Consider the following 19,742-nt stretch of genomic DNA (forward strand, 5'->3'; position numbering starts at 1 on the left):
ACCCAGGCACCCAGTGTCCTAAGCTTGCACAGTCCTCTTGGACTCTCTGTGACTTTGGAGGGTTCTGTCATCTGTCTGAGCCCTCGAAATGGGGCTGGTGCCACTGAAGAGGGGACTGTTGCTTTGTGTCACTGACCTCACTGTGTGTCCCTGGCTGGTCTGGAATTCATTGTGTTCCAGACTGGCCTCAGATTCTGTTTTTTTTCTTTTTTTCTTTTATAAGATTTATTTATTTATTGGGCATCGGATCTCAATACAGATGGCTTCAAACCACCATGTGTTTGCCGGGATTTGAACTCAGAACCTCTGGAAGAGCAGCCAGTGCTCTTAACCGCTAAGCCATCTCTCCAGCCCTGGCCTGGGATTCTTGATCTCTGCCTTTGCTCCCCAGTCCTCAGATTACAGGCATGTGCCTCTATTGCCAGCTAGAAGCTAATTATAATTACGTTTAATAGTCCTGTCTGATGTCAGAGGGCACTGAACAGTGGGCAGAGAAGCCTACTGTGAGGCTCAGAGGGGTTAGACTTCAAGGAGCCTCAGACGGGGTCCCACCTGGAGGTCTTCACTTGGCCTTTCCCCAAAGGCTGCCTTCAAGAGAAGGACAGGAAACCAGGGTACCCTGGTTTAAAGCGATACGTGAGGCCTGATTCCTTTCATAGTCACAGCTTAGGCTAAGGGTATCATGAACCCTAATCCATCCCTTTCCTCTTGCCTCGGAATCTCCCTCCAGGGGGACCCCACAGACTCCTTGGGGACTTTCTAGGCCTAAAGGTCAGGTTACCTGCCTGCATGAGAGAAGCCAGAGACCTGACTTTCGACTGCGGCAGGTGGCCACTAGGTGTCACTAGTGGCTCTGTAGTCCAGGGGAGGGGGCGGCAGGTGCCCTGTGGGATCCGGGAACCCCTGGAAGGAGTCACTCCTGAGGGTTGGAACCTGGACTCAGGACAGTGTTAGGGACACCCAGCAATTCTCTGCGTGGATTACGCGAGGGAAAGCATGGTGTAGCTCTGAGACATTTGCAGTATGGCTTTCGGCCTTGCTGGGTTATCCTAAGAGAACTTCACCTCTCTCCTGCTTGCAGCAAGAAGGGACTTTGGAACACCTGCCTCAGGGAACCTCCAGAGTGGTTCGCCTGGGCAAGGAAACTGAATTCAGTGCTCAGTCCAAATCCTCCGAGTCACCCATGGTCACTGAAAGTCTCAAGGGAGAGGGGGAGAGGGGGAGAGGGGGAGAGGGGGGGAGGGGGGGAGGGGGAGAGGGGGAGAGGGGGAGAGGGGGAGAGGGGAGAGGGGAGAGGGGAAAGGGAGCCGGTTCCCTGGTTCCTGGTCCTGCTGCTGGTGTGGCCCAGGAGGGCTGTCTGAGCCTGGCCCCAGGGTCCGTACCACAGAAAAACCTGGCACACATTTTACAACTTTCAATTCTTGCCTTGGAAATGGTATTTTAATTTCCTAACCACGGAATGAACCTCGGAATGGGCCTCGCACAGCGGCTAGTTGACTGGATACATGTTTGAGAGCGATAGGTGTAGGAATGGAGACCTGGTCCTTCTCTCAAGGTGACAGTCGGCCATTTTTACCATTCTCAGTTTTCTGGAACTGGAAAGACAAGGCTGAATTGCAGTCAGCTACTCCTAGCCTGACTCTCCGCACATGTAAAATTAGGGCAGCATCTATTAGCGCACGATCATTAGTTTTACTTCAGCTTGGCTGGACCAAGCCCGTCGGTGGCCAGCCATAGGTGTAGGTGTTTTTGGGAGGCGAGAATGTGTTTAGCCGGTGACTTCCCCAATCAACCGAGGCCCAAATAGAAAACAGCCTGGATTCAGCAGAGCAAGAGAAACTTCCCCTCTCACACACTGCTTGCAGCCGTCAGCTACAGCATGGCTTCTCTTCCCCACTGAAGATCATCAGTTGGTCTGGACTCTAGCCCATTAGCTGGAAGTGGAAGCCCATAGCCCTGACTCCTGTGTCTCTAGCACACCATACCTCTGCAGACTCTAGACTTACCAGTTTACATGATTGTGTGAGACGTTTTCTTATAATAAATCCCCTTCCATCTCATAAATCACCATATGAGTTCTGTTCCTCTGGAGACTCCTTGATATTAAAGAGTATTAACTGGAAGTAAAGTATTAAACGGAAACACCAAAGCAACAAGTATCAATTTTTTTTTTGATTTTGTTTGTTTTGTTTTGTATCTAACTTCTCAGCTCTCTTGCCCAAGCATTAAAAAGATGCCTACACTCATAGATTAAATACACCAGAGATTACCTCAGAGGCACCAAAATCTGTCACTATCACATTAAGAAAAAAACTCAAAAGGATTCCCTCCTGGAGAAGTTTGCCCAACAGGGAGCCCAAGTTTCCACTTTTCATCCCATGTCTTCTCTCATCTGAAACTTGCAGTTTCTGGCTTGTCTGTAATCTGTCTGTCGTGTGTCTGTATACTATGCCTGTATGAAGTATGACTATCTGTTTCTCTCTCCGTGACCCCTGGGAAAGGACTCAGTTCTGCATTTATGAAATGGGATAGAAGGTATCATGTGGGGGAAGCAAGGCAGACTACTTTACAGAAATCTCCACGGAGTTTTACAAGGGTTTAAGTCACTGACTCCAACTGACCCCTACTGGCGCAGACAACAAACTGTAATAATATAAGCGTACTGTTTATCAAGATATACCTGCAAGCTGTTTCTAGCATTTACGGCAGGTATGTACTGTACAAGATTTCTCTTGACTTTTGCAGTTTTCAGCAATTTCTCATATATTTAACACACATATACACTCATGCATCCCTCTGGGTCAGGGCAAGGAAGAGACATAATTTAAGATTAAAGTTATATCTTAGCTTACTTTTTATTTTTTTTTGAGACAAGGTTTCACTGTGTAGCGTTGGCTCTTTTGGAACTCACTCTGTAGATCAGGGAGGCCTCAACCACACAGGGATCCACTTACCTCTGCCCGCTGAGTGCTGGGATTAAAAGTGTGACCACCAACACCGCCAGGTGTGCATTGTTCTCTTAAAGGTTAAACAAACAGGCTGAGTGCTCAGTAGGCTAGCAGTTTTATCTTTTATTTTTAATTTTTCCAAGACAGAGTTTTTCTGTGTAATAGAGCCCCAGCAGTCTTGGACTTCTTTTGTAGATCAGGCTGGCCTTGAACTCATAGAGATCCACCTACCTCTGCCTCCTGAGGGCTGGCGGTTGCCATCTTAAATCTTAAGTGACCTCAAGATGTAGTATTTATTAACTCTGGCTTAGAGGTCCAGCAAAAGTTTCCGTGTCTTAGACTGCAAGAGATGTTTTCATAAGACTATATCACCACATCTAAGGAGGGGAAGCATTCTTCCTTTGGACTTGAAAATCCATTGGCCAACCTTCCAACATTCCTACTTTGGATGATGGACTGACTACCTGGCTTCTGTCACATTATCCCTTTGAGGGGAACACTTTCCCAGTTTCTCCCTTTTCCCTCCTGGCTCCCATTTCCTGAGTTTTGGAACGTGAGGCAGATGGCTGTCTCTGCTTCTTGGGGTAGGGTACGAGTAGGAAGCAGCAGTTCCCCTCTCCTCCCGCCATCCACAGTCTCTCTTCGGCTTCAGAGTATGAAGGGCGAGGGGGTGTGTTTTTTACAATTTTTAAGACATAGACCTCTTTTCAACCCAGTGCTTCTTAGCACTTGATAGCAATTAGTAGAATCGTTTTTAGCAGATTTGAAAATCTTCGTGTCCCCAGTGCACTTTGGAAATCTAAAATACTTTTTCACCGTTAACTTCTTCCCTATTTTTAATTGCTGTTACAATAAAACCACCCAGGATCACGTTCAGGGTGCTTTATGATGCTTACTGACTTACACCATGTGAAGTGTAGCCTATGGGTCAAATTTCGGGGCTCACGTAGCACAGGACCCCACGTTAGACAACTCCTGTGTGTTGTCCTCCACTTCTGTAGCTCAGAAGTCTATACACGTTTCCCTGGCTCAGACCTGTGACCAGGTGGCTTTGTGCCCAAAGACTGGCAAATGATGACACATATAGACATTTGTGTGACATACATACATATTCCGAAGGTCCAAAGAAGAATACCAACAACAAAATGCAAGGTCTGGAGAGACGGCCCAGTGGTTAGAGCACGGTTCCCACTGATTATGAATTAGCTAACTGTGTCGGACTGTGAGGTCAAGCGCCACTGTTGAGATGACACAGTCACCATCCAGTGTTAGGATAATGACATCTAACACACATGGACATCCCCCTCTGTGTCCTTGCTTGTCAAGTTTGGGTCCTTGTGCTCCCTTTTGCAAAACTAAGCTGCCTTGCTGAGTTAAATCCACTTTGTTGTTTGTGTGACACTGGGACTATCCTCGTGAGACACAGTGACTAGAGGATAAGACATGTGTATCTTCCACTTTACTCAGACAGGAAATTGTTATTTATGAAAAACTGACGCTGTGATCGAGTAACAGCTCCACCGTCCACTGCTTTCCCAGAGACAGGTTAAAAAGGTGAAAGCAAACGGATTTGTTTACAGTTTGAGTCCAAGAGTATTGGGGTTGGTCCGGTGCGACTATGTATTCAAATGCAAAATTCCGTACCCCTCCATCTGGTTGCCCCAAGATGATTGAATTCTCATGCAAACCAGCTTTTGTGGTGCAAACCTTGCTCCCCAAGGTAATTTGTTAATAAAAGGCTAAAGCCTGTGGTTGGGTTATAGAGAGAGATAGGCAGGACTTCCTGGGAGGGAGAAATGACCTCTGGGAAGGAGAAAGAGGAAGGCCCTTTCGCCAGAAGACAGCAGAGGAGACATATGTGACCACAGGCCTGGAAGGTGTATTAGCCACGTGGCTGGGTGGGGCTAGATGCCGGTTTAACTCAGGTGAGTTAGTTGAGGGTCTGCCCAGCTAAGGCCTAAGCTTTAAATATTTAAAGGTCTCTGTCTGGTTATTTGGGGAACTAGATGGTTAAGGAATAACTGTCGCCATATTAATTTCCAGCTTTAATTGATATACACAGAATATTAATAATCATTTTTTTATAAGAGAGAAACATTCTTGGTTTCTTTCAGTCTCGACTGCAGCAATGTTAGTCTACGGGAAGGATGAAGCAGAAGCCAAGGAGCGCACTGTCCGCTGTGAGCTAGGCTGTGTGCTAAGTTTAGCTCAGTCTGTGCGGTTAACCTTTCCCAGGGAAACAATCCCTCTCCTGCAGCCGAGGTTTTGGGCTGTTCTCAGCAGTGGCACAGGACTTCCTGGAGAGATTACAGCTTCGCACAGGGCCCCTGTGCTAATTTCTATTATCAGCAATTCTTGGTGGTTCCAGTTTTCCGTGCCTCGATAAGCAGGTCTCAGAGCACTGTAACTGAGGCCTCTGTGGCTGGCAGGCACTGTTGCTTCTTTGTGGACTTTGCCTGAATTTTCCTGACTGCTGTGGAGACTGAACCTTCTCAGAAGCCGACTGGTCCTTTCTAGTTCTTCTGGGAAGGATTTACTTGTATCTTTTGCATGTTTTTTTCCCTACAGAAAGTAGAGCAGTGGTTACCCTGGGTTGGAAGGGGATGAGAGGGATGGGGTGGGGTGGGGTCCTTTTTTAACTTTGTTTTGATTCTTTGTGAGTTCCACAGCTTGTACCCCAGTCCCCACCATCTCCCTGTCTCCTCATAGCCACTGCACACTCCTGCAACCTCCCTACCCAACGCCAACATATATAGGCACAAGCACTTGCGCACACACACACACACACACACACACACACACACACACACGCACATACACACACGCACATACACACACGCACATGCACACACACAGCATAAAAAACATTGCATCATGGAAGCTGTAGTGTGTCACAGTGCATCCCACAGTGTACCCCTCTACCCACACATCCTCACTTGCAAATGCTCATTGCAATGAGTCACTGGTCTGGTTCGAGGCCCCTCGCCCTGTCAGGGCTGTGCCCATGTTCTCTGGGAGTGATATAAGCCATGGACACTGACACTGACCCCTGTCCCTGTATAGCTGTGGACTCAGACTGGCCCTCAGCAGCAGCTTGGGCTGAGACCTCACCATGGCTTCAGGGGGCAGGGCTGGCCACTCTCAGTAGGCTCCTCCTCTACCCCTTGAGTCTCCAGTTCCACCTCTCTTCATAATGCTGCAGCTGCTCCCCTTGTCTTTCTCTCCCATCTGACCGCCTCATACTCACACAGTGGTGGCTCTTGCTGCAGGCCTGCCACTCAGCAGGTGAGTCCCTAGGTGGTATTCTCCGGCAAGCAGGCTTCTGTGGCCCACCCATGCTGTGGTCATCTTTCCCCACTCCCACTATGTGGCATGGAGAAACACAGGTCTCTGGCTTCCTCCTCTGGTGCTGCTCTGCCTGGATTTGATTTAATCTGATTTTTTATGTGTTCTAGGCTTAAGACAGTTTGGCCACCAGGCCAGGATGAACAAAGGTCTTCATTTGTTATGCTCTTATAAGAGTACCACCACCAACCAAGTGTCTCTTTGCCTATTGTGGGGGTGTGGGGTGGGGTTGTCTTCTGGACATCTTTCTTAAAAAAAAAAAATCCAAAAAAACCCTTTTTGTTGGTTCTTTGTGAATTTCATGCCATGCACCCAATTCCACGTATGCCCCCTGTCCCTTCGTATTCACTCTCTGCTCTTGCAACCTCCCCTTCAAATTAAAATAAGATAAAATAAATAAAATTAAATTAAAAAATCTTGTTGTGGAAGCCATTGTTTGTGGCAGTGTATCCCACGGTGTACCCTTTTGTCCGTACATCTTGACTTGAGAATGTTCATTGAGATGAGTCCTTGGTCTCTGTTTCGAGGCCTGTCATTACATAGGTTTCTGCTACATGCTATCGATGCTGGATCCCCATGGGATTGTCCTCTTAAATATCCTGTTGTTGCCTGTGCCATGGAGATCCTGCAGCTTTGGATCTGCAAGACTGGCCCTTTCCCACACTGCAGCAGATCCTAGATGGGGTTGACGTTGGGGTGGGCCAAGTCAAAGTCCTGGAGTTGGTCAGCCTGCCTGCTGTCCCTCACCTGCCCCACCACGGTGAGCTCTTCTGCACTCCCCTTGCTAACTTATGTAATGCTGCAGCTAGCAAGGGGCAGGGGCAGATTCCCTGCTCTCAGGGCCCACTCACCAGCACCTGTGCTACCTAGGCCAGCTCTACTGGGCTGCTCGATCGAGGGTCAGGGCCAGCTCAGGCGACATCTGCATGGCCCTTGGTGATAATGTGAGTCTAGGTTATCAACACAGACCCCAGCTGCCATAGGACCCAGACATGGCCTCCGGCAGCTGCATAGCCCTCAGATAGCCACGTGGTCTCTGCTGGCAGTCCAGACCTTGGCCATTTGCTTGACCATTTGGTGGTAACTTGGTCCACAGCATTTGGTGGTAACTTGGGCCACGGACATCAACACAGACCCCTGCTGCAGCAGGACCACAGATCCATATGTGGCTCTCAGTGACAGCCTGGGCCAGGACATCACCATGACCTCCTATCTGCCTGTTCCTCACCTTGAGTCTCCTTGAGTGTTCCTTGAGGTTCCGGTTCCTCCTTTCTCCACAGTGTAGAGAGCCTCCAGCTTCACTTTCTCCTTTATCTCTCCACAAAGTACTCCCTTTTCCTCATCTCTCCATCACACATTCATTCACTGCAGTGGTGCCCTCTGCCGATGTTTCTTCTGACTTCTTGGGGCCAGTGTCTTTGTACACTTTTCTAATGGGCCTTGTGGTGGTTTTAATGAGAATGTATGCCATAGCCTCTCACATTTGAACACTAGATCCCCAGTTGGTGGTACTCCTTGGGAAGGCTTAGGAGGTGTGGTCTTGCTGGGCAATGTCCATTTCCAGGGGTGGGCGTTGTGATTTCAGTGCCTCTCACCAATCCCAGCCCACTCCCTCTGCTTCTTGCTTGTGGTTCAAAGGTTAGCGCTTGGCTTTTGCTTCAGCCACCATGTCTGCTGCTTGCTGCCGTGTTTCCCTGTCAGGGCAAACTCTTATTACTCTGGAACTGTAAGGAAAATAGGCCTTCCTTCGATAAGCTGTCTCCATGATGGGTTACATCACAAGACTAGAAGAGCAGCCTGGGACAGGCCGCCTGGCTTTTTCTTGTAGACTTATAACCCAACAGTGTATTGTTTTGTTTTGTTTTAAACACAGTGCCTTTACCCTGGCACTAAGTGCTGAGATTATGTGTGTGCCACACTCAAACTACCTTTTGGTTTTGTGAAGGTCAAACCAGGTTAAATTTGCCATCAGAATAAAGGTGAAAGAATGAAACACACACACACACACACACACACACACACACACACACACACACACGAATAAAAAATTAAATAAACTTTTAGAAAACAAAAGTAAAAAAGGAGATGGAGGTGTGTCCCTTAAAAGCTCCTTGAACAGAAGAACCCGGAAGTGAGCGTGCTGTATAAGCGCCTGGCACACTTTTTGAGACCTGGTGGTGCGTGGTGCGGAGCTCTGCCCAGTCTGCTTTGTCCTGACTCACCGCTGTCCTGACTCGCGGCTGTTCGCTCCTGCTGAGGAACCAATTAGTCAGGAGCCGCGCCTCAGCCACGGCTTTTAAAGATACCGGAAAGATGCCGATAGAGCCCTGGCAAGTCACTGAATTCGAATCTCACTCACCAGCCGCAACTCGAGGTCGCTGGAGGAGGTTTGTGCAGACTTGAATAGAGGTGCAAAGGAGAAGAAACTGAAAGTGAAAGGACTGTGCGCATGCCTACCAAGACATTGAGAATCACTACCAGAAAAACACCTTGTGGTGAATGTTCCAAGACCTGGGATCGTTTCCAGATGCGGATTCACAAGCGACTCATTGACTTACATGGTCCTTCTGAGATTGTTAAGCAGAGTACTTCTACCAGGATTGAGCTGGGAGTGGGGGTTGAAGTCATCATTGCAGATGCCTAAGTCAACTGTTTAAATAAATTGACTAATTGGTAAAGCTCCTTGAACAATGGGACTTCAGGAGCCACCTTTGAACACCTCTCTCCTGGGAAACCCACCCCATACTTGGGTGTGTACTGTCTTTTTTGTAACCACCTCTCTCTTTCCCTAATACTGTGCTTGTTAGCTCTTTCTAATAAATTCCAGCTCTGCTCCATGCTAACATGTCTGTCTTACTTACTATTCTATTGCTGGGAAGAGACACCATGACCAAGACACTTGTAGAAGAAAACATTTAATTGGAAGGCTTGCTTACAGTTTCAGAATGTGAGTCTACATCACGATCATGAAAGTGTGACAGAAGACAGGCAGGCAGGCATGGCGCTGGAGCAGTAACTGAGAATTTACATCCTTATCTGAAAGCAGGAGGAAGAGAGGGAGACTGGGCCTGGCTTGGGCTTCTGAAACCTCACGGCCCACCCCCAATGACGCACCGCCTCCAACAAGGCCATATCTCTTAGTCCTTCCCAAAGAGTCCATCAACTGGGAACCAAATTTTCAAATCTATAAGCCTGTGGAGGCCATTTTCATTCAAACCACTGCATGGTCCTAAAGTTCTTCTCTGTGATGAAATCAAGAGTCCTTAGATTCACCTGAGTAGAAACCATGCACTGGTTCAGACTGCAGAATGGATGTGTTTCTCTGATCCATGCCAAGGGGAGTTCTCACCTGTGGCAGCTGTATGTTGTGGAGGGGTGTGAAGATCAGGCACTGTTTTGACGCCTGCTCTGAGCACCTTCTGGGTTGTTTGTTATAGTTTAAAATGACTCCTCTCTTTAATAATTGTTCCCCCTCACATTCAATAGCTGTGAGGTTTTGTAGCCAAGTTACCACAGTATCTCCCCAAGCCCAGCCAACCAGGACAAGAATTGCCACAACTCATGGAATCTGAAAAGTGGGCAGTACGGTTGTTTGTGTGCAGCACGCCCTGTAGTGGCTGTGTTCCTCAGCCTCCAGACTGGAGCAGGGGAGTGTCTGGATGGGGTCTACCGAGTAGGAGAAAGTGAGGGCAGAGGTCAGACTGGCACACAGCCTGGGCCCTTCCTGAAGCCCTTCGGGGCCTGTGAGGTACAGTTTCCTGTACGAGCTCATTTCACTTCATTTTTTCCGTGTTTCATAAGTTTTTGTTTTTGTTTTGTCTGTTTGTTTTGTTTTTGCTGACTCCTGATCAAGTTGTATTGTGTTTCAAGACCCAGAAGAGGACCCACGAGGATAAGATTAATTTTTGAGGAGAATTATTGGGCAGAGTTAGGTCTCAAGCAACAGTGAACTGAACAGTGAACTTCCCTGCCCCAACCTTACAGCTCTCTGGGTGCTGAGCACAAGGGGGTGACCTGACACAGAATTTGCTTCTGTGCCCTCTCGCCATCATTTAGCAACCCATTGTCTTCCCTTACTTTATTAGCTCAACATATTTGAGAAGGGGGAAAATCATCATCATCATCATCATCATCATCATCATCATCATCATCATCATCATCAACAACACTTTTTCCTGTCCCTCCCTCCACTTCTGAAGCCACAGCTGCAACTGCTGACTGAAGTGTCTGTGTGTAAAATGTGCTTTGTCCTTTGGAAGGAAACAAAGAATCATAAGAGCTGTTTGCATTGACAGGGCGATGGGAAGGGCTTCAGCATCAACTCTTCCGACCTTCCTCAGCTGAATTCTGGCATCTTCCTCTTTGCCTTGACCATGGCAGTTTCAGTTGTCAGGGTATAGACACACAGTCCCCGTTCACCTGTGTTAAGCATGCCAAACTCCGATGCTCTAAGCAAGCCTGGCTCATACAATCTACCAGGATGTGTAAGCATTCCTCAGTCTTTGTCTTTCACAAATTATCCCGTGTTCAAAAATTCCTTTAAAAGAATTATTTTTGTTCTAAGCAGTGGGAGATGGTGGAGAATACGAACATGGTGAGGCAGGAGGTTGTCAGTGACTTTCTTGTATGTCTGGCGTCCATGCTGGCTTCGAGTCCTAAATTTGCTACTTACTAAACTATGTGGTTCTGGTCAAATTATTCTCCCAGGAAATGACGTGGGCTCTTAATCGTCCACTAATTCTGGGAAATTTTTGGTCAACTTTGGAGAGTTCTCGTCTCTGTTCTCTGCACAACTGTGATAATGAATGACTATCTCATGTGGATGCCTTAGGATTAAACCGATGGAGCGTGGATCTTAAATTGACTGTCCATTCATTTGAATGACTGGAAGAGTTGTTTGTTTGTTTTTAAATAACAGTGTCAGGAAGCACCCAGATCAATTAAATTAAAATTTCTGAGTGTGGGAGCCAGCCATCAATCTTAATTTTCCTATATTCTCAGTGTTCAGCCAAACATGAGACAGTGAGACAGTACTTCTAATAATCATTCAATGAGCAACAGCTGCTTTTAGGAATATAACTAAAAGCTGGCCCAAATCTCCCTGAATTAATGGACTATTAAGAGCCCAATTCATTTCCTTTTGAATGTATTCATCCAACAGTATCTGAACATTCTCCGTAAGAATCTGTGCCAGAGTGTCCCTTTCCAATTCAGAATGAAAGCTCTTATTACACTCAAGAGAAAATTTAAAGACCCAAGATATATGTTCATTTATCAAAGTGTTTGACACATGGCCCCGTTAGCTTTAGTTGTTAACTCGATAGAATCTAGAGTCACCTGGGAAGGAAGTCTCAATTGAAAGTTTATGGGCCTGTCTAAAGGGATTAGTCTTGGTTGTTAGTTGATATAGGAAGCCTCAGCCCACTGTGGGTGGCATCATTCTCTAGGCAAGTGGTCCTAAGCTACAAAAGAAAGCTAGTAGAGTGTGATTTCTGTTGTTTTTCCTTGGCCTGTGAGTGAGTTCCTGGGTCAGAGATAATGCTGTGTGGAACACCAATGTGTCTATTTTCAAGTTCCTACTTTGAGTTCTTGCCTTCACTTTCCACAATGATGGACTATAAAGTATATGGTGAAATTTGCCCTAAATTGTTCTTTGTTGAATGTTTCATTATAGCAACAGAAATGTGACCAGAATATCATGCCATGAGGACCCAACCTCATTCCCAGAATCCACGTGGAAAACCAGTGTGGCAGCATTTACTTATAATTCCAGACACTGGAAGGGAGACAGACAGATAGATCCCTAGGGCCCATTGGTCAGTTATGCTAGCCCACTTGGTGAGCTTCAGGCCAAATGACAGACATGGTCTCAAAAAACAAATATATAAAAGCCCCAAAAAATCAGGGTTTATGGTCCTGAGGAACGACACCCAAGGTTGGCTGTTCTTTGACTTCCACATGCATGTTGTCACCATTGCAGCTAAGCTTCAACCACTTGGTAATTCTTGGGGTCACACTGGACCTTCATGTTCCTCTATGCCCTTCACTGCATGCTCCCCTTTGTTAGCATATTCTCACACCTCTTTTCTGCTTTCTACCCGGAGAACCTCACAAATGGAATTCCCGAGCCAGGACTTGAAGACCAGATGGATGCCCAGCATTGATTGTTAGAACCTGCTCCTATGTAGTGAGTAAGCCACATCGACCTTCAGTCTTAGGATTCCTTGAATGCCTCAGGGAGCAAAGGATGACTTTTCAAGGCCCCTTCTTACAGGAGGGTGGCACAGTGGTCTACTCTTCATGCCTCACTCTGATGAAGTGTTTAGGCTCAGGCAGGCTTGCATACCCATCCCTATTGTTCCGGGATCTCATGGAACTACTCCAGGTTCCCTCAAATGCAAGGACCTCCTGGACTGTCCATAGCAGCAGGGCAGCTTGTGTGAACTGACTCAAGAATCTGGAGTCCTGAGATGGGGTGCATTCCCACAACATTCTGTCTCTGGGGAGCAGGTGACTTTTATGACCATAGGTACTCCCTGAAGAAAGCTCGACCTCCTTCAGCAAACCTCTCTCCTGTATCACAGCTTCCTCGTGGGAGAGATATTATAGCAGCTGCTGCAGTGCTGGCAAGTTCTGCTTGGGCAAAGCCCCTGTTGGGGATCTAGTATGAATTGTCATGAAATGGTTGTAGACTAGCCCTACATGGAAGCAAGGCACCCGGGGGTTTTCTCCATATCCCTGGGCTATCAGGAGGCAGGGTGCAAAGCTCAGATGTGCATGCTTTCTTCCTGGGCTGTGAAAGTTTCTGTAGGAGATGGTTCGGGAGACCTCATCTACTGTTCCAAACATCTTATCCACCATGCTGTCTCTTCCAGGCTCTGGATAAAGCTGTCAACTTTCTGGACAGGCACCTTGGTACCTGGACACCTACACATACCACACATATACATACATCTCCCCTCCACACCACACATACACACACACACACACACACACACACACACACACACACACACACACATATATATATACATGCACATACATACATACACCCACACAGCATATACATACATATGCATACATACACCATAAACACAGGCATATGCAAAGTAAACAAGATTAAAAATTAAAAATGGCCCATACATATACAGCCACCCAATTAGACAAGATGGATGAAGCAAAGAAGTGCAGACCGACAGGAGCCGGATGTAGATCTCTCCTGAGAATACAGCAAATACAGAGGCGAATGCCAGCAGCAAACCACTGAACTGAGAACAGGACCCCCATTGAAGGAATCAGAGAAAGAACTGGAAAGCTTGAAGGGGCTTGAGACCCCATTTGAACAACAATGCCAAGCAACCAGAGCTTCCAGGGACTAAGCCACTACCTAAAGACTAAACATGGACTGACCCTGGACTCTGACCTCATAGGTAGCAATGAATATCCTAGTAAGAGCACCAGTGGAAGGGGAAGCCCTGGGGCCTGCTAAGACTGAACCCCCAGTGAACATGATTGTTGGGGGGAGGGCGGCAATGGGGGGAGGATGGGGAGGGGAACACTCATAAAGAAGGGGAGGGGGAGAGGTTGGGGGATGTTGGCCCGGAAACTGGGAATGGGAATAACACTCGAAATGTAAATAAGAAATACTCAAGTTAATAAAAAAAATATTAAAAAAAATTAGGGGCTGGGGATTTAGCTCAGTGGTAGAGTGCTTACCTAGGAAGCGCAAGGCCCTGGGTTCAGTCCCCAGCTCCGAAAAAAAGAACCAAAAAAAAAAAATTAAAAATGGACTAAATAAGTATTCTATGTTTTGTTGATCCATATCTCCAGCTGGACATATATGTTTTGAAGGACTCTAGTTCTTACTAAAGTGTAAGAGCTATTAAGAGGCTTGGCCTGGTAGAAAGTAGGTAGGTTATAGGGACCCTAGGGGCTTTTGTCAGTTTTACACTCACTGCCTCAGGTCAAGATTAAGCCAAGTACCAGCTTCCTGCCTGGGGTCAAGGCTAGGCCAAGTTCCATTCTCCATCCACAGTTCTCGGGAGGAGCAGGGACAGGACATTCTTGAAAAACCACAAAATGTACTGGTGGTCACCTGATCTTCTAGTCCCAGATAAGAGTTCAAATACATGTCATATGCTAGCTAGCCAATAGATTCAAAGGTCAATATGCTTAGCCAATAAGTTTAAACTGTAACCTTGTTGATGCAACCTGTACCCCTAAAAAGTATAAAAACTGCTTGTTATAGCCATTTGGGGTCACCTTCCAGTCACTTGCCACGAGGGACTGATTGAAGGTTGACCCTGATATGCAGGAAAACAAACCTCTTGCATTTGCATTGAACTCTGTTCTCCATTTTTAATTTTTTTTTCTTTTCTTTTTTTCAGAGCTGGGGACCGAACCCAGGGCCTTGCGTTTGCTAGGCAAGCGCTCTACCACTGAGCCAAATCCCCAACCCCTCCATTTTTAATTTTTAATCTTGTTTACTTTGTATATGTCTGTGTTTATGGTGTATGTATGTATATGATGTATATGCTGTCTCACTTGTGCGGGTCTCCCAGTAGTCAAGACTCACTTCGAGCCTTACAATTTTAATATCTGGTTTAGGTTTGGGCTCTTTAGAAAATGGTAAGTTTGAGCTTCAGACTTCAGAGTAGGGGTTACCCATCTTCCAGCTGTCCCCCAGTACCTTAGACATTATTGTTATCAGAAAGGGCAGAGTTCTGAAATGTTCCCATTTCTATAACTTCAGGAAGATGGTGTTGTTTCCACCATGCATTGAACAGTGCTAAACTTAAATGCAAACTGTTGGGCAGTTACATGAATGTTTTCAAATTTTATTTATTTAACATTTATGTATAAAATGTCATATCGTACCATGTACCTTGCTGAGCACTAGAGAAATAAGAATAAATAAAATATAATTGCTGCCTGTGTTAGCTCTTGCTGCACAATACCTGAAAGTTGGTGGGGGGTTAGAAGAGAAGCTATTAGCAAGCAGTGTTCTGGGTCAATAATTTGGGTTATTTAACTGATCACTTTTCTGGTCTTGGTTGAGCTTTCTTGGGATTTGTGGCCAGTTGTCCTCTAAGCCAGTTAGGGTTAGCTGACCTATAGAACTCTCAGCTGGGGTGACTCAATTCTGATCCACATTCTCTCCTCTCTAGTGTGCCAACTTGGCTCATTTATATATAATGCAATATGTATTGTATAAGGAGCTTCACAGATCTAAAGGAACAGAGGCAGCTACACTATGAGCCAGCTTGTAAGAAAGATACAAAGATAGGCAGATTCAAATGCAGGTAGATTCCTGAGTTCAAGTTCAGCCTGGGGAAGAGCTAATTTAGGTCCAGGTATGGTCAGAATGATGGCTCCAGGGCAGGATCCCAACCAGTTATCTTATTGTCTGTGCTTAAATTTTCGGTCTCTTCCTAAGAGTCAAGGGGCTAAGGTCATGGAATGCTGATTCGTGGGATGGTCAAGAGGGAGCCTAGAGTAAATAACTGAATTGATATGTAAATAAAAAACTGAGCTTTTGGTCTGCATGAGATGGGCTAGCAGAAAGCAATAGCAGTTCTTTAGAATTTTTCTAGAGAGAGCCAAGCTGTCTGGAGATCTCTGTAGAGCAAACACAGCTTTTCAAGAAATTTTTTCTCACAGGATTTCTGATTTTGGTTGAAAAGTCCATGGAAAGTGAACACAGCTCTCTTAGAATTTTTTCTAACAGAATTTCCCAAGAATTACTTAGAGAGCCGTCATCGCTTTTAGAATGTTTGCTAGCAGCTATTCAGAGAAGGCTGTCTGAAGAGCAATCGTGGCTCTTTTAAATTTTTTCCCCCTGGCTTTCTGATTTTGATTGGAGAACCCGAGAATTACTTTTAGAATTTTTCTAACAGAATTTCACACACACACACACACACACACACACACACACACACACACACACACACACACAAGTCTGGAAAGCCATCTCAGTAGAACATGGTCCACCAACTTGGACCCACGATTAGACTTTGAGGATTACAGGTATACATCACCCTGCCAAGTTGAACGCTTATTGATATTCATTGCTAAGATATTTGAATAAGTAGGGGAACAGTGATGGCTGTCATAAATGGTTTAGCTTCTTGATGGTTGGAGCTCATGGCTGGTCAGAAAGGCATAGAAGTGTATCATGTTCTATAATATAAGAAGCGTCTTTCCATTTTCCTCCCTGCCTCTCCCCCTTTCCTTCCTCTCTCCCTTGATCTTCTCTCTGATCTCTTCTTTCCTTTCCTCCATCCCTCCTCTCTCCACCTCCTCTTCTTCCTACCTTCCTTCCCTCTTTCTATCGTTATCTCAACAACACTCAACACTTTATATCATGGAACTCCAGTAAATCTAGTAACAAAACTCCTTCTAAAATGATGACATTGTGCATTTAAAATTTTAATATGTAAGAAAAGGAGTGATACATGGACCACCAAGCTGTTGTTCATATCTCCAGCTATTTTTATGATACCATATCTACACTGTAATAGCTTCAAATTATACCTGCATTTTCTTAACATATGCTATTATGATCTGGGTATGAGCTATCTCTGGGCTGGTTAGTTTTTGTCAACTTGACACAAACTAGAATCCCCCCAGAAGGGAGAACCTCAACTGAGGGATTGCCTCCACCAGACTGGCCCATAGACAAGGCTGTGGGGTATTTCCTTATTTTATAATCAATGTGGGAGAACCTCGCTCACTGTGGGTGGTGCCACACCGGGCAAGTAGTCTTGAGCTTTAGAAGAAAAGTAGCTGAATGTGAACCTCAGAGTAAGCCATGAAGCAGTGTACCCTCATAGCCTCTGGTTAAGTTCCTGTCTCCAGCTTTTGTCTTGAGTTCCTGTCCTGGTTCCCCTCAGCGATGGTCTGTGTCCTGTAAGGAGAAATAAACACTTCTCCCTTTCAATTTACTGTTGGTTAGTGTGTTATCACAATGACAGAAAGTAACACAATATCCCTGTGGTGGCTTGGATAGGTTTGGCCTTTATTGATTCATGTGTTTGAACACTTGGCCATAGGGAGTGGCACTTGCAGGAGTGGGTATGGCTTTGCGGGAGGAAGTGTGTCACTGGGGATGCACTTTGAGGTCATATATATATATAATCAAGCTCCAACCAGTTTGGAATCCAGTCTCCTCCTGTATGCTTTCAGATCAAGATGTAGAACTCTGGGTTCCTCCAGCACCATGGCAGCCTGTAAGCTGCCATGCTTCCCACCATGATGATAATGAACTAAACCTTTGAACCTGTAAGCCAACCACAATTAAATGTTAGCCTTTATAAGAGTTGCTGTGGTCATGGTGTCTCTTCACAGCAATGATTCCCTAACTAAGACACCGTCAACATACTCATGAATTAAAGGCTTTGTTCAGGGCTTATTGGTCAGGAGGCACTGATCTCATTGAATAGCCTAATCTGTTGACTCTGTAGCCAAAAGAGCTAGGAGGTGGGGCCTGATGGAAGGAAATAAGTCATTGGAGGGATGACACTGAGGGGTCTTCTCTGGTTTTCTGTTTCCCAGCATCTCTTTTATGCATTCCCCAATCTGGTGTTCTTTCTGTCCCACACCATGGGCCCACAGTGATGATAATAAGTGGTTATGGACAGACACCTCTGATGCAGTGAGTTCTAACAAGTTCTTCCTGCTTCCATCTGCTATTTTCTCACTGTTGAGGAAAAGCTGACATCCCCCACCCCCATTCCCACCCCATGCACACACCTTTCTTTCTTCAGCTAGAAACAGAGACCATCTTGTTATTATGCATGGGATAAAACAACCCAAAGTGGGAGCAAACCCCAGTCATAAGAAAGGGTCTCCAGGACCTGGAGAGATGGCTCAGTGGTTAAGAGCACTGACTGCTCTTCCCGAGGTCCCTGAGTTCAATTCCCAGCAACCACATGGTGGCTCACAACCATCTGTAATGGGATCTGATGCCCTCTTTGTGTGTCTGAAGACAGTGACAGTGTACTCATACACATAAAATAAATAAATCTTAAAAAAATAAAAACAAGCATACAAACAAATCAAAACAAAACAGGATCTTCAAAGTGAAGTGTTTACTTCTCACTATGTTAGAGAACAAAGACCAGTGCAAGTGTGCCAATTGTGCCAAACACAACTAATTATGCAGAGCTATGTAGAGCCCAGGCATTCTTGCCTACTCCTCTTCCCTCCAGGTAATGGAGAGGAGGAAGAAAACTTTAGTGATGGCTTCCCAGTGCCTTAGGCCCACCAGGGTGATTTGTTATTTTATCCAGCCTTGCATTCTGTGTTGCTAATTCTCCTAGATGTCTTTTTGAAGAGGAGCACTCTCCGAGGATCATATTTGTGGTAGAAAAGATTTAATCTCAATTATTATTGAGATTATAGAGATTACTGTTAAGTCTCAATCATGGGTTTCTACTCTGTCTATGATCATTCATTTTCCAGATAAAAGACACATAACTCGAATATTTATAAAAAAACCTTTAATGCACTAGAGCCAGGCAAATATCTACCTTCTAAACGATTAGAATCTACTTCCCTATCAGTAACCCCTAGTTATACATAGCCATGTTCCATCTGGGCAGCTCTTAACTTCAATTAGCCAACCCTCATGGCCATGTTTTCATGACTCACCTACCCCATGACTTCTCTTCCTCTCTCCACCTTCTTTCTCTCCCTCCTGGTCCTCCTTTAACCCCATGACTGGAAACCCCAACTCCCCACCCCCACCCCAATCTCTCTTCTGCCTAGCTATAGGCTGTAGGCATCTTCAGTCATCAATCAGGGATAACTTGGGGGCAAGGTTTCACAGCATCACTTGTGTCTAAGTGAGAATCTCCTCATCTGTATGCGCAAGCAGGGCTAGTATTTAGCGTTAAAATACATAGCAGCAGACCAAACCTTAATATGTCGGTAAAAAGGGTGTTGGTTTCAAAGACAAAGGCTGAAAAAAAAAAGACCAGGGAGTCTGGGAAATGTAGCTTGGCTTATAGAGAGTCCTTGTCAAGCATTCATGCAGCTCTAGGGTTGAGCCCCAGCACTGGGTCATGGTGACACATACCTATGATCCCAGCACTGAGGTTACATATGAACAAAGCTGAGCAAGGCTGAGGCCATTGTGGGATACATGCAATCTTCATTACAGTAACAACAACAAAAACTAAAAAATAAAATTAAGACCTTGATATTTCATTTTACCAGTGGAAAGAGCTGATACTCAGATAAATACATTTTCTTACATGATTAAACTTACCAGAGAACTGGAATGTAACAACAGTAACTCACTGCCACAGACCTTTCAGAATATCTAATGGACCCGAACTGGAGCAATGGCAGCTTTGTTTGTGGATGGATAGGAACACAGGGCCATGCAGAGAATCTGAGGTCACCCCTTCCTTTTTACAGATAGTGGCATCTTTTCTACAGCAGTGG

The 19,742-nt window shown here is 45.7% G+C and overlaps 1 pseudogene; it reads left to right on the plus strand.

Moving 5' to 3' along the window:
• The first annotated feature begins 5,076 nt into the window (after nucleotides 1–5,076).
• Nucleotides 5,077–12,982, plus strand: LOC134479079 (small ribosomal subunit protein uS10-like; annotated as a pseudogene).
• Nucleotides 12,983–19,742: the final 6,760 nt, after the last annotated feature.

The sequence above is a fragment of the Rattus norvegicus genome, chromosome 5, assembly GCF_036323735.1.
Source record: "Rattus norvegicus strain BN/NHsdMcwi chromosome 5, GRCr8, whole genome shotgun sequence".
NCBI classification, from domain to species: Eukaryota; Metazoa; Chordata; class Mammalia; order Rodentia; family Muridae; genus Rattus; species Rattus norvegicus.